The 16462-nt window shown below is 40.4% G+C and overlaps 1 long non-coding RNA gene across 2 annotated transcripts in view; it reads right to left on the bottom strand.

The window, feature by feature from the left end:
* Positions 1-16462, bottom strand: part of LOC132317988 (uncharacterized) — a 32621-nt gene that overhangs the window by 15517 nt on the left and 642 nt on the right. The window contains exons 2-3 of one of the 2 annotated variants that reach the window (XR_009484263.1): positions 15474-15604; positions 15120-15194 (exon numbers count right to left, since the gene is read on the bottom strand). This is a non-coding gene — a long non-coding RNA (uncharacterized LOC132317988). Of the gene's footprint in view, positions 1-14705; positions 15195-15473; positions 15605-16462 lie in introns of those variants that run through there. The other variant, XR_009484262.1, reaches the window with a different exon arrangement.

Here is a 16462-nt window from a genome sequence, read left to right as displayed (position 1 = left end):
TCATATAGAATCATAAAATCGTTTAGGTTGGAAAAGACCTCTAAGATCCTAGAGTCCAACTGTTAACCCAGCACTGCCAAACCCACCACTAAACCATGTCCCTAAACACCACGTATGAATCCCTCCTGGTCCAAACTTGTGTACACTAAGGATTTTACCTTATTAATTACTCCCACTTCTTAAAATCAAGTATAGCTAGCAAAACGTATGCTGTGCTCTATGCACATAGCCCCTAAGCAAAGGACAAAATAAAGTCTGTTTTGGGATATGTTTACTAAATGCATGAAAGATTAACAAACTGTTTCTAGAAATCCAGAGATGGAGAATTCCAAAGCCAGAAACGTAAGATAAGACCCTGGAAACGGCAGTGGATATGGCCAGAAAAATGTTAATGCTAGCAAAACGGTGCTATAACACATTTTTTGTTGGGCAACAAATTAAAAGCACTTTAACACAGATGACATTCACCAGACAGTCACAGTCATCCACACAAAGAAAACACTATTTTGTTGTTGGTTTTGGAATATCTGACTATGTATATTAGGCAATGGTTTCATTTCAGTGCTACGTTACGACCATGCTGACAGCCAAGTCACATATACTTACCTTGAAGCAAGAATAAATGGGAAGGCTAAAAACATTGTGGCACTTCATGGCTGTTGTTTGAAAGACAGGCTGTTCTCTAGATACACATTTAATGCTCATTCTTCTACCTTGAAAGAAAGGCTAAAATGTATTCACTGCTATTAATGAACAAATAAGAAGCAGGTATGGTTATCACATCAAAAAAAGCTTCATAATGCAAGCTAATGGTAGGTCAACCCAAAACCAGTCCTTTCTATCAGCTTCACCAGATAAGCAACTGGTTTCTACTCGTGCCACTCACTATTACAGGACATTCCCTACAGTTTCAGTTATGAAACAGACTATTGGACCTCAATAACCAGCAGGTAGTGGGATCCGCCTCCCTTATTTGAACACTCTCCCAGTGTTAATCTCACAACAGCAGCACATTTTCCTTACCTCAGAGTTTAGTTCTTGTGAACTCTATCTTGGGGAGAGCAGGCAAGGAGAAGGGCAACAGTCTGGCTGAAGCCCACTCGCAGCACCTTCTGAGCAGCGCGATTCCACAGGTCTGCACAACTGCAATTATGTTCAGGTTGTTTCACTCGGTCTGCCTAATCAGCAGTAATCTTTTTATTGCTGTTTGAGGTTCTGAATGGGGTGGCCTGGTTAATTCAAACCCTGATTCCTAAGACTCCTCAATACAGTATTGTGCTCACTGACCTTCACTTGCTCATGAGCCTACTGCATCTGAAGATTACATGGTCCAGTTTTGGTCATGGCGATACCAAGGATACGGACCCTGCTCCTTCTGCTCCACTTTCTCTCAGCACAGCTCATTCCAGTCGTCCTCTTGAAACAATCTGGAAATCCTCAAACGGTTACTGGTCTCCTGCTGAAACAATGGTACCTGTCAAAATGCAAACCTGGGTTTTTCCTCATCCTGTTGTCTTCTACTTTCCATGTAGGATGGAAATCCCGAAAAGGTACTGGTATAGGCTAGCAACAGGGGACTATTTGACTTCAGGGTTACCCCACTGAAAGGAACTAAGCTGGACAGTAAACTATAACTCTCCAGGAACCGATTTGTCAAGAGGAGGCACACCCTGGAAAACAATAGCATCCTGCAGGGATACGAGATTGGAGGTCATCAAAGAATGGCCAAAGAAGGAAATTGTAAAATTTTAAAAGGGCAGGACTGATCCACTTTATCACTGCGGCAAGGTGGACTTGCCTGTATCAAAACCTCAAAATGCTAAGGATCTGACTTGCCTAAACAGGGATTGCCAAGGAGATCAGAGGACAGCAACACTATGGATTTCAAGAGCATTTCTTCCCCAATTTCAACACTTTAGCCGTCAATTAAAACCAACAGCTTTCTGTATATGTGATCAGCTGTGCAACTGTGCTGTAAATCTGAGGGTTTCCACCCTCAGTGAGGCCTCAAGTCAGCTGCAGGGGGATTCTGTCAAAGCAGGATTGGGCCACGAGGTGGCCAGAACTGAGTGAAGGAGATGGTTCTCAACAGAGGGAACAATATATGTGTGCATCTAATCAAACTTAAGGGGAGCACCTACACTTTTTAGTTAAAACACTTAATGTACAGGATTCAGTAACAGGACCTTTTGACAGGAATCTAAAGGCTACCCCTTCAAAAAACCAACCAAACAACAAACAAAAAAAACCCAAAAGGCAAAACATGCTCTCTATAGGTGCTTCTGCACTCCTGTCCCTCCTTTATTGTGGACTTTTTTTGGGTGGAGTTTAGATATTCCTGGAGAGTACATTGCTTTATGATTACAAAGTGAATTTGTGATAGAAGCAGTCCTTTGTAGAAAAAATAAGTATTCAAGTAACATCTCCCTTTGCTTAAATTAATTTCCTACCCCTAGCTTTAAGTCCCACCCGTATTTCCCCTGCATTCAGAGATGCTGAGTAAAAACATATTGAGTATTTACAGAAGGAAGGTGGAAAGCTGGAACAAGCTGAAGATTACATCAAGGGGAAGATACTCTGCTGGTGTCTGTGAAAACCAGAAGTTGGTGAGCCACTGTCTTCATTTTAGAGGAACAAAAAGCCACCTTCAGTACTCACCCCTAGCTAGTAAATAATACATCAGAATCCCTCCATTTTACCTCACAGAATAAAAACCCAAAGCTGACTTGTTTATATCATTGTACTGTCCTTGTACTAATACTTTTCCTGGTACTACAACTTACCTTTAGTAACCTGTATGCAGAGATGTATCTTCAAAAACGTATGACCATGTATATCAGAGTGCTCTAAAAGTTCACAAACGTACTAATTAACACACTCAAGTCATTTGACTTCTCATTTGTATAATCACCTGTCATGAACTTGTGTGTGAATTAGATATATGCCCAGTAAAACAAGTATAGCTCATCTGCATCCACAAAAGCTCCATTTGCATGGACGGTCATTGCAAACGAGCAGGTACATTTGGCATGCAGCTCTACATACCTGCACATGCTCCTTCACCCTTTCTGGATTTTCAGAATCTGACTCTGTAAGTCTACCTATTTCCTCAGATGAACACCCACCTTTCTTTATAAGCACACACTCTCATTCATGCTAGCTGGCATTCCTGTGTTTTCTGATGCCTCTAATAAGATACCCTGTAACTACCAACTGATTTTTTTTTTTTTAATCTGTTTTCACACCAATTAATTTGAGTTTCAAATGCCTGATTGACCTGTGGAACTGCCTTGGAAAAAAAACAAAAACCAAAACAAAACAGAGAGTGGCCACAGAATTTCCACAGAAACAAGATTTGAAAATGCAACTCCACTTGTTTTGCCCATATTGCAGTGATTTCTAGAACTCTGAACTACCAAAGAAACTTAAAACGTTAATAAACCACAAACATCCATTTCCTATGGTTTTCCACTTATGAGGCTGAGATAGGAAAGCAAATATTTAAGGAACAATGACAGAAAAAGTACATTTTTAAGAATACTGTAAAAACAGTAGAAGTAGACGTAAGAAAATAAACAAGGTCATATCATTTTGTATTTTCAAGAGAGAAGCTATTCATGAAGTATGGAGGAAAGAAGAATGCATTTTATTCCTCCCCTCGTGGGGCTTTTAAACATACACAACGTATCGCAAGCTCTGGGAATTTTCAAAAAGAATAACGCAGCACATAAGCAGTAATGACATTCAGAGCCTCTGAACATTTCCCTAGCTCATCTCCAAGCACACATTCCAGCGTAAAGATCTGTGCTTTCAGCTTCATTCAGAAGACACACAGAATGCTGAGGCACTTTGTACAGCTATTATCTGAAAAGTCTGACCCCGCAACAAATGACACTATAGAAGAAAGCTAAATTATCAAAACTTTATTTCAGCATTGTATGCTCAACAGGGTGTTTTGCATATCTGACTAAGCAGCCAATTTGCTGCTAGGTAAGCAAAGAATTTCTGATCCTGTTTGTACAACGCTGAACTCTAGCACACAAGAGGGTGAGCTGTGACCATTCTGTGAAGCTCATTTGATTAGGAAAAGCGCTTCCGTTTACCAAAATGTAAACGTCGCTTTAACAGAAATGGGAATACATGATCCCTATGAAGAAAAACAAATGTATAGGGCCTAGCCAGCCTTTTTTTTTTTTTTTTTTTTTTTTTTTTGAAGCGAAGTCTTTTTACACTTAGCAGATGACAAATCCTTTTGGTATATTCAATATTTAATATCCACCACTTAGTCCTAGGTTTTGCTTTTGTCATACTTAAAAGAAAAAAAACCAACATGTCATTTTCCAAGACCTGGAATAGGAGTACTGCACTCAACGTGGATAGTGATTAATAACAAGAAATCCTGCCTCTCTGTTTCTACCCAGATCTTTTCAGTCCTCTCCAGCATTTTTTTCAGTCTGAAAATACTTGTGAGATTTTGCTGGGTCCAATATTGGCAGAGTTTGCTCCTCACCCATTGCAGCGCTCCGGGGTCGTGTGGACGGGAAGGATAGATGTTCAGCCACTTGGTCTGTAGACTCATTCTTCAAAATACCATCTGATATACTTACGCTTCTTTACATGTTGTCTCTAAGGTTCAAGATTCAGCAATGAAACCTGCACCCCTCGCATTGTAAGCAACACCCAAGATGAAATAGATCAGAAAAGTGAGTAAAAATCTAATTATTCTTGTTAGCAAAGAAAAAGTCGAGAGAAGAACAGCTAAGACTATCTTTGTAACAGATCTCATCAAGTGTATAGGCACTTCACAAAAACAAAGGCCAAAAAGGCGTAAAATTCCTCCCTCTACATACCTAAGGGAGAAAGATCAGAGAAGCAACGCTATTTGATCTAACAGATATTGTGACTACAAGGATACAGCCAAACCACCATGAAAAAATTAGATGGCTTATATACACCAGAGGCTTTTGAAGAGGCCTCAGCACCTTTTCCAGTTCTGTTTCCAGTTCAAAGCCATGCAACTTCATCGTGCTGATCACACTTCCATCTAGGAACAGTTTTTCGTTGACGTATTGACCACCCAGACCAAGACCCTCGTTGAGGAAAAAGCTGCAGCTACTTATTATTACTGCCACTTCAATCACATAAATACTAGAGGGAAAGAACAAGCTAAATAACTCTATGGAAAAGAATCTAATGGTTGCAGAGAAATTACAAGGTGAACACGAGACAGCAGTGTCTATTTATTTTGACAGCAACACTGCACTTTATGGGGATCAAAGACAAATACAACCCAGGTCTCAACTAGAGTACAGCACCCAGCTTTGGAATGTTGTGCCTTAAGAAAGAGGTGTACCTAATGCAGACTATGCAGACATACAGAAAGCCAGTAAGAATGATCAGATGTTCACCAAACAACCTACAAGGAGGGGCTGAAGAAACAGAAGAGGCTTGCCTGACAAAAAGACCAAAGTCTGTAAGTACTTTATTTAAAGTGTTAAAAAAAACCCAAACAAACAAAAAAACAAGCGGGGGGGAGAACACCTTTTTTTCCTGTTCACAGCCTGTACGAGAAGAAATGGGCTTACACTGCAGCAAGGAAGATTCAGGTTAGATGTTATGACTAGCAAGGATGGCAAGGTACTGGAGAAAATTATTAGGGAGCAGAAATTTCAATGTTACTTACCTGCAAGAGCAGCCCACATAAATATCTGTCAGGAAGAAAGTTACGTGCAGCTGACCCAGCCCTGAAAGGAAGTATGGACTAGATGGCCTTCCATACTTATGAGTCAATGTTTGATTATTCCATATTCTATCATTATTTATTTGTTTTACTATACTGCCTATAAAGTCTAGCCACTGACTCATGCCAAGTCCTGGGATAGGATAAACATGTGACAGAAATTCCACAACAGGCACAAAAAAGTAATGTAAGAGGCACCAGTAGAATAGACAGGTAGGGAGGCCCAAAGAAACAGCAGGACAGCACCAATAGTCCCAATGGCACATCAACAAATTACTCCAAAGACTTCTGCAGTCATCATAGTAAAGGAAAATTAAGGGTTGTTTAGGGGATACTCCTCCTTGTATGAAAAGAATGGTTTTAAATGCAACAGGCAGACGAAGGAGGCTGGCATACTGCATCAAGCAAAACCGGTGGCTAACTAAGGCGAGGTAATGAGAAATAAGGCAGTGTGGGATCTGAGATAAGGCAAAAGACTTCCTATTGAAAGGAAGAGAGCAGAACACAAGAAAGGGATGAAATATCAAACCCCTACCACTGTACAATACACTCTGCAGCATCGCTCTGCATGCATGCAACACGTGATGAAATTTGTCAAGTTAGATAAAACAACATTGGAAGGAGTGATCAATTAGATGGTGAGGTGTTGCATAAGTTTTACATGTGCAGATGGCCAAGGACCTCATCACTTAAGATTCCATGTAGAAAGAAATAGGGAAGTTTAGACAACCCTACTCAGAATTAGAGAAAATCTTATTTCAAAGATGATGCCCGATTTGAATTTGCATGATAAGCAAATAAGGCTGTTTCATCTGCTGCGACTGAGACAGTGAGGAAGGGGACTGGCAGAGGAAGAGAATCTCGTTTAACTGTGTGATGCATAAGCTGATGCCTCAATTTACACAGATGCTTTGAGAGACAAAGGAAGATTTTAAATTGTGACAGAAAACAGAACTAGGTAACACCAGAACTGCTCATATGACCACCAGTTTCACGCTGATGCAAAGTGAGGAACAGAGGAAGCAACATGACGACTGTGGTCTTTGATTACATGCAGAAAAACAAACATGACATGGTAAGGAAGCATCTAGGAAGGTGAGAAAAGAACTGGTGGCAACCAGCCACAGATGCCACAGGAAAACAGAAGTCCAAGAGCATGCCTGCTGGTGGCAGAAGCAAGATGACGAAGGAAATTTCTGCTTCTAGCTAGTGGAGAATCTTGGTCCCCTTGTTAGGGAACAAACATGTTTATGTTGGCTTTGTTACAAGATCATCTGTCTCAAGACAGAATGGATGACTGAGCCATTTACCAAACTGAATCATAATGTTACATGTTAACCCCCAACATTCGCCAGGCTTGCCACAGAGAACACCGACACTTTCTTGTTTTCCAGGGGACTGTCTTCACCTGCAATTTTATGAAAGGCTGAAGCGCCACATAAACCTCAAGCAGTAAAATGGGGTGTATACCAGTAAACTTCAAAATGCATTACATCTATCTGGAAGGCTGGGAACAAGACAATCACATCACCATTTATATATTCCTACACAATTAAAGCAAAATCTTTTGTTCAGATCACAGAACTCAGCTGTGTCAATTGAATTGCTCTGATTGAACTAACTGAATTTCAATTGCTCAAGTCTGGGTTTGAACAGTTTTGTGTGACATTCAAAAGACTGAAGACTTCTTTTATAAATGGAAGTGTGTGTGGGGAGGGGCAACAAATGATTGCCTGTTACCCAGAAAATAACAAACGTGTAACGTATTTCACTGGAGCAGTATACCGAGTTTTATCTTTCGGTAGAGGCCTCCGTTTACTAGGGCGGTGCATGAAGCACCTCCTATGTTTTAGGGTCTTCTTGCCACAAGGAAGGAGGTAGGGACCCTCACTCTGCAGACTACTGAAGGAAAACTGAATGTTTTACCCAAGTCCTGCTTCACCCCCATAGCTGCTATTGTGTTAGCAGACACAAAATGTACTCAGATTACAGCTTTACAGGACAGAGTGCATAGACTACTTGTAAAACAACCGCTTTTGCCGCCCAGAAACGCCATACCCACCTAGGAGGGAAAACAACACAATGCGGCTACAAGAGGATTGGGATTCTCAATTATTTCCAGAAAAACATTTATTTAATTAAATTTTAATTAAATGCCAGGCTAGATCTCACAGCTGATGTCTACCAGCAGCTTCTGTACAAAGTTGCTGATTGTTCTTTATTCTCACTGCAGAAGTGGAACTGTAAGCGGCTGACGAGCCAAAACCAAAGCGCTCGTGAAGCCAATGGCAACAGTTCCATTAAGTCTACAGGCCAGGCCCCCGCAATCAGTACGCGCCCAACCTCCCGTTCAGCATCAATTCATTACACTTACTCCAGTGCAGAACCTCCACTTTAAATGCATTAACGGTGCAGGCACGCAAGAACCCTGCATTGTAACTTTCTAAAAAGGCCCATCTACTTTACCTTTAAAATTAATTCGGTTTTGATAATAACTTATACGCTACAGAATTTGCTTCCTTCATTCTGTCTCCAAATAAAGAAAGTATCGACGTATTCTAGCACAAGTCAGGTCTTCAGTTTGTTAGATTAACTTTTCCTTTTCTTCCTCCATGTCTTAAAAGCAGCTGCATTTATTTTTTTATAACTGGGCATAAAAAATGGTAGAAGACACACCACACTTGAAAACTAGCCTGCAGGCCCAAGGAGCACCAAGGACTTTTGGGTGGACAGGAAGGGTAACTCTACCGTCAGTTAGGATTTATAAGCTCTGATCAATCTACGTTTCCCACATGATGTACACATCACTTACCTCAGTTTACCCATCTATAAAATGAAAGCGAGTCTTCCTCCTAATTTGTACATCTCCTGGATATTATCCTTAGCTATGAATGATTCTATGATTTTTCGCAGTTATCAATCCATTGGCTGGCTTTGTTTCTGGCTCAATGAGGTTTTGAACCGTTACAAGAACTGCAAAATCCTCTTTCAGAGCCCTGGCTAAAACAGGAGTTTCATATCCTATCGCCACCTGTGATCAACCTCCGAGTTTAACAATGGAATTATTTATGTAATTGGGCAAAAAAAGTGATGGATGTACAATGCACCATACTTTTGCACTAGACAGAAAAATTAACCAGTCAAACAAAAGCAGAGAACTAAAGGATTATTAAATTCTATTTGTTAACCTACTTTGGAGACTGTGAAGACCTAATTGTTGAGGAAAACCACCTGGGAAGAGCTGATCTTTTACACCAGCTGAAACTGTAGTTTTCATTTTAGAACAATTTTAGTTTCATTGGCTTCAAAAGGAGATTATTGAAATTTTTTAAAAATAATCAGTTTTCACCCTGCTTTCTGTATTGGAAAGAGGTTCAAAGACGGCACAGAGAAACAATTTTCAGGCTTGGGGTTTTCATTGTTAAAAAGAGAGATAACCACAACCTTCAGGCAAAACCAAATTTTGTAGAGAATCTTAATTTTTAATGGCACTTTCAAAAATGCCATGTGACTCTCATTCCATACACTGACAGCCATCTATGAAGAAGAAAATATGCAATATAACTTCCACAAAAAAGGTCACTTTGTTAGAGCTGAGCCCCAATGCATAGACACAGAAGCTGCAGAACTACACTACTTACTATCGCTCTCTTTGCGGTCAGGAGGTGCTTGGGAGGAGTACAGGGAGCCTCGCTCTATAGTACAGCTCAATCCTATAGCAGGACTACTGTAGGACTCACGTTGTGCCTGAATTTCAGTCTGTAGGAACTGTACCGTAGTAGTCTACAGGGGCAACAGTCAGGGATGCTTACCGAACATTTTCATGAAATAACTAACATTCCTGTGATAACTTTGCCTACTGGAACTTCTGATTCCCTCTTTACCTCTTTCCCGAATCAAGACACAAAAGCCCTTGCTCAAGAATGCCAAACAAGCTGTAGGAGGGAAGTTCTTAAGAAGCAGGAGGTGGAAATGACAAAAAGCGACGCAACAGGCAGATGAGAGGTTGAGAAGAGCAAACCTGGCAATTCTTTGAAGATAAGGAAGACTGAATGAAGTTAGGAAGGTTGTGTGCGTGTACGTACATCACCGATACTCAGAACAGCTAGGAAGGAAGATAAGTATTCTCTTAAATAGAACAGAATAATTATTTCTACTGCACAGATGAAATTTTATGATCTGCTAATGCAAATGTTGGAGCTAGGCAGTTAAATAGACTGCTCTGGCTATAAAAATCAGAGTTCCCAAATTCCAGACCCATCTTTGACACTAGACTGATGCACGGCCTTTGGCCATTCACTTTAACAATTTTAAGTGGAAATTGCCCTTTTTGAGTGCTAGGAAAGTGAGTTTTGATGACACATTAGTGAAAGAAAATAATGTTTTGGGGTTAGTATTTCAGAAGTCCCCCACTTCCTAGTAAAAGATTTTTCTCATTTGAACTAGTATTTATATTAAAAGAAAGCCTGGGTCTAGCAGAACATTCCTTATCCCTCGTCCCTCCAATTTTTCCCAAGAGCTCCTAACTCCAAATTCCATTTTGGACCAAATCTGAAATGTTCCATTCAATGTAATTGGCAACAAATATTAATAAATGAGAAGCCTGACCTACAGTTTAAGGCATGGCAAATAGAAAGTATTACCACAGAGAGAAAAGGAAAAAGACCTATTTATTACAATACTGAAATGTATTAATTGTATTACTGAAATAAAACCTTGTGTAATGTAAGTGCAAAAATAGAAGGTATTTATGTTTAAGGGTTGGGGTTTTTTCTTGTCTGAATTCAACAGGTTTTACTCAGAGTAATTCAGTCCCTCTGAATCCCTGCCGTTTCGCTATTATTTACAGAAAACACAAACCAAAATCTTACCACCACCAATTCCAAAATTTTAGCCCAGCCTAAACACTTCAGGAAATCCCGTGAAGCTTTGATGTCAGTTTGAAACCTAGAAGAAATAGCTCTATCCACGTATGCTGCTCTGAAGTTGGCAAGTAGAACGAGGTATTACACTTCTGCTGCTCCCATCTTTATCACTCACACTACGACCAACAGAGCATTGGACATGACAGATTTTTTTCGTACTGGCAGAAGTTACTACGGCAGCTGCGCTGGTAATTACGCTGGTAGCTATGTCCCATGAATCACATTCCTCTTCAAGTCCCCTGCCCAAGAACTGTCCTCACTTTCATCTTCACTACTTAAACTGTCAGACTTGAAAGCTCCCACATCCACTGCAGCAAGTTTCGTACAATACGCTCTTTCCACAGTGGGTGCTTCTTATTTTGAGTGCAAGAAAGAAATGCACTCTGTTCTTCTGAAGTACTTCTGCTAAATCAAAACCTAATCATTCTGTAAAGTGTAAGAACTACAAGTACATTTCCTATTTTTTCCCCCTGAAAAGAGCAGAACTGGTCAAACACTCCTGAAAGTTTTCTTGAAGTCCTAGTGCAACAGTAAGGCTGCTGTACTTTCAGCTACAGTGACACCGCTGGTGTGCAGGCCTTGTAAAAACCTGACATCATGCTCTTGCTCCTTTAAGTTCCTCAGACAAACTGCTGTAGAAAAAACACACAACACCTTTCTATTTATCCCAATACACACAGATTTGACTAGAATCTCCAAATTTTCTACTTTAATTAGAGCCCTCCAAATATCTCTTGTCATCTTCAGGAACCACTAAATCAGTCCTGTAAACTCTTTTCAATAAACTTCATTTGATAGAGTTTCATTTTGACATCATCATTCACTGTATTTTCCACCTTAGTTACAAAATACATTAACACATATTTTTAGCTTTGAATTCTGGTATGTAACCTTCTTAAACTTTTTGTACTAAAAATCATCATTTTTCTTTCCTACCTCTGATTTTGGTTTTTATTCTGCCACACTACAGCCGAGTTGATCAGCTTTTTTAAAGGAATTTTATTAGGAGTTTCGCAAGAATCTCTAAAGTTCTTTTCCTACTTCTGTGTTGACCCACTCACAGATTTACTACAGGCTAAAAAAAAAACCACCATAATTCTGAGTTCACACCCTCCCTCCTGTCACAAGTCTAACTAGTTATTATATTTTGATTCTCTACAAGTTACTCAGGAAAGCCGCACGCCCCACTCATCTGACTTCAAAGTTATGCTATTTCTTCAATTTAGGATTTTTTCACTTTCATGTTATACATGCATTTTTCCCCCAAATTATCCTGAAGGTTTACCTAGCAATTAAGCTAATCTGTAATATTTTTTGGCTTACAATGTCCAATTCATGAGATTTTATAAAAGTTCTGAAGGTGATCATGGACAGGACAGCTTGTAAAAGGAAGACCAACAGCAGTAAGAAAGGCTGAATATTCAGTTACAAAATAAATAATATGTATTACAAGCCACTGGAACTAACTGAATAATTATTTTTCATCTGTTAAATCCCGTACAGTAAAATGAAGTATCCAAACCATAAAAAAGCATTTATTTGTAATGATGTCATCCTACCTTCATAATAAAATGATTAATGCTTCAGAAAAGAAATACAAAGAAATTCACCAGTTTACATGAAAAATTGCCTGGTTATCTAAAGAACACTGAAGAATAAACTTAATGAGTACCTTTAAGCTTCCTTTTCACAAAAAGGAGGCAATATACAGTGCATCTCCTGGTTAAAGAAAGAAAACAAAAAAATCTCTCCAAAACTCATCTAAACCCTGTCCTAAAAACGCACCGACTACGACAACCAGTTTTGGTAGGAAATAAAAAAACAAAAATGGATTTGACAAACAGAAACTGGGGGCAGGGGGGATGGCGTACTGCAAAAGACTTGCAGAAAACTATTTAAACTACTTTAAAAACTGATGTACAAGTTACATAAGGTTTATGGGTGTACATATTGATCAGTTTATTCCTGTAGACCAGCAAAAATGTGTGAAATTTAATTTCTTCCCTTGTTTTGTTAATTATGAATTTCTAGGCTGCACTGATAATGCCTGATATCGTGCAAATAAAAAGGGAAATAACATCCTACACTCAACTCTGGGGGAAAAAAAAGCCAGTTTTGAGACATACCAGAAGTATTCACCTCTTCTTCTCCTCGTTTGCTAACTTAAAACAGCTGTGTCCCATTCCATACATCGCTTTAAATCACCTTTCTTCATTTCTTGTCTGAGCTTCCCAGTTGAGTATCAATCTCTTACTTGAAACACTGGTAGAAAACAGAACATTGTGACACAAATGTGGAGTATTTGCAAGCAATTAATGCAGAAACCAATGGGAATCACTCATATGCCAGAGCAATTATACACCGGTCCCAGAAGCAAGCACTGAAAAACCCCTTGTTTTGAACTCGCCCAACTCCCTCAAAGGGCTGATTACATTTAAAAAATGAGCAAATAACAGCAGACAAGAACCCTTCTGCGTTTAGACTTGACCGCTTAGTTTACACCTTGCTAACCACTACTGGGAGAGATTTAAACAACTGAACAACAGACAGAAGGCACAGCACTGACATCCAAGCCTCTTAAACCGGTAATAAGCTCTACAGCTTATTCATCTAACGTCTTGAGCTCCTCTTCTTTCTTTTTTTATTCTGCCTGTAGCACTCCCCTATTGATCTTAAGGGTCTCAAAGCGTACATTTGTGTTGTCAGAAAATGTATATAGTTTCCCAACGCTCATTTTTGTCCCTTTTCCTCAGAATTCCTGGATACCAGCAATCAATACGGTTCTAAACGCCCCTTAATGACCAATATTCCAGCTTTGCTGGGGGGTGGGGAAGTTAAGGGTGGGAAGAGGAACAATTTAAGAACAGAATTTTCTCTTTCCAGTTACCGTATTTACATACACAGAAGTGACTGAAGAAGATGTTACACAAAACATGAAGGAACACATTGTCCAGATGCAGCAGGGACAAACAAGATACCAGCAGATCTACAAAGGAGTATTATAAGCCACAAAACACAATCAGCAGCTCATTTCAGCAAATGCTCAGCCACCCAGCAATTTTACAGACATAGAACGCAGTAGGATATCACACATGATGCATACCCTTAATGTACAGGAGCCCTTCATATGAAACCTGTGTTAATGTAAGGCTGCAGTATTCATGTTTAAAAAAAAATTAAAAAAAAAGAAAAAGGAAAGAAAAGAATCATGGAGAACCATCCGTAACAAAATATAAACTGTGGATGAAGTCACCTAATTGGCCTAACTGCAGTTACATCAGACAGTTCTTAAAGCTAGATCAGAAAATACATGCAAGATAATCATATAGAAGCACATGAAAACCTAACTCGGGCTCAGCCATAACTGAAGAGTTTCTATAGCGAGTATTTTTAGTATTTTAGATTTTGGCTCAGGATTCTGACATACGATCAGCTTCAATGTGCAAACCTGTATTTAAAATTTCTTTTTCGTACAGTTAACAACAGATTACTTTGAGCAATGAAGAAATTGGGCAAATATGTGAACCACGTACAAAAATCTAACACTGACCGTAGCGATCACTCACAATATTAACTTCTTTGTACCTGTGCTTTAAAAAACAGAACATACAGATAAGAACGGAGAACATTTTGATATTCCAACGGGAGACTGACCAGGGATCCTACGGAGCAGTTTCCCACCATCGCGAGCAGGGCTCAGACCACTTTTGCTGCTCTGCTCTGTTAAGGACTCCGACAAGACAGGATTCCATACACTGTGTCAGTACACGGTATTTCTAATTAATCACATCTATAACAGACAGTTGACAGCTTTATTCATAGAAACACATAATAAAAATTCCCCAACTAAGACTTAGTATTGCTTCATCAAAATGTAACCGTCTCTTCCTCTATTACACAAGGAACAAAACCGGATCCTTAGTTTAAATGGCACAATCATATCCATTTTTAAAGCTGATTGACTTTTTTCCGTTTCCTAAAAGTATCAGTCAGTTCAGTGACCAGATTTTTTTTGTTTAAGAAAAACTGTACTCTGCAAAGATGTTACTTAACATTTATTTATCGTTGCGATAGGACGCTTAGGTATTTGGCCTGCGGAACATTTCCATTCATTTTTAGCTCTCCAAACAGTTCTCAAGACTTCTCAAACCCTTGCGATCCAAGCAGCGTGCACATGAATGGGGCAGAGGAGAAACCAACAGTTTTAAACATTTAATTTTGATTTTGAACTTTGAATAAGTTTCCTCCAATAGTTGGGAGGGGGGCATTTTATACAACTTTATATAAATTAGAACACACAATACACTCTCACTTCTGAGAAAACAAAGGAAAAATAAAAAGTATCTCTGGATTCTCAGAAACTTTTTTTTTTTTTAAAAATAATTATGTTGGTTTAGGTAATACTTTTAGACACTTTGTTTCCATGATAAAAGTTCTTTTCCAAAGGTCTTCACCTGTGCCACGAAAACAAATTCCAGACCAAACCTTCCTTTGTGAAGCCTCAGCCCAGTGGCCACCTCTGTTCACACCTGTAAAGGAGAATTTAAAACAGAGCTAAAATAAAATTCACCCCGATCCTGAAGTCCTAAACGCTTTGTAAAGTTTATATTCTAAAACCAGTGCAGTAACTTCCATTATGTTGAAATCAGTGTCACAGAACAATAAATAAAATGACTTGCCTTTGCCACAGACAAAACCGAAATCCAATGGCTCTAACAGCTAAATCATAATGAGGCCCTAAACCATCACAAAAATATTAAGCTGTTGCAGAATACTAGTGGTACTGTGCTGTAAGTTACACTTTTTACCTTAAGCTAGATCCAGCATGACCTTCCTCCCAGCTCGCACACTCTCAACAGAACTTGTGCTTAGTAGTCAACTGCATTCATTACAATTTATCCGCAGATGAGGCAGGTAAAAGAAGTATCGCCATCCTGCACTGCAAAATATTTTGACAAGACAGACAGTTTTCCAGCAATTCTCATCTTTTTGTTGATACTGAATATCGAACGTTTCAAACAACTCTTGGGGATTTTTACAGCCCTGTCTTTCTCAGCCACCTGAGGTGAAGGCAAGGGTAACAAGTCCACCGAAACACCAGTGACTCTGCCCGAAGGGACACACAGGAACCTCACTAAGCGAATGAAGCACATTTTACCTATCACCTGCTACGCCCAAGGAAAACGGTCCCCCGTGTTTGGTAAAACCAGTCACAAGTACATGGAGACAAGCAAGCGTGGGGTGCCACCGCTGCCAGAACACTAGTGGATCCAACACCTGACCCAGACAGCACGCCCTGCCAGGACCTACCTGGCACCTCATTTCACAGGTCTGCCTGGCAAAAGATACAGGAGAATCTACCTCCTATTGGCACCACAGGCCCTGCCCCACCGCTTCATCCAATAACCGGACGGGAGTAACAGCAAGAGCAGGCTCCCGAGACTGCAAGGCTTCTGGTGGCACTTACATACATTCAGAGCAGCTACAAGCATCTTCGGAGAAGCTCCAGAGAAAGAATCGACCGACCCGGGATTTCTCCGCACAAGCAACGCCGCCCTGTCCTCCCTCTCTCTGCCCAGAGCCCTCAGCAGCCCCTTCACCCAAAGCGGGGGGGGACCCCGAGCGGTAATACCCCGCGCTGACCAAGCCCCCGCCTCGCCCCGCCCGGCACAAGCGGCACCGACCCCCTACGCGCTCTCCCGCCGGGTCCTGCCGCGGGGACCCCGCTCGGGGCGGGCCGGGGCCGGCGGGGCGCCCCGGCAGAGCAAGGGCGGCTTCGCCTCCCCTCACGGCCGGC

Source organism: Gavia stellata, chromosome 13 (genome assembly GCF_030936135.1).
Source record: "Gavia stellata isolate bGavSte3 chromosome 13, bGavSte3.hap2, whole genome shotgun sequence".
NCBI classification, from domain to species: domain Eukaryota; kingdom Metazoa; phylum Chordata; class Aves; order Gaviiformes; family Gaviidae; genus Gavia; species Gavia stellata.
Note: the sequence above shows the minus strand (reverse complement) of the source record. Positions and strands in the feature narration are given on the sequence as shown.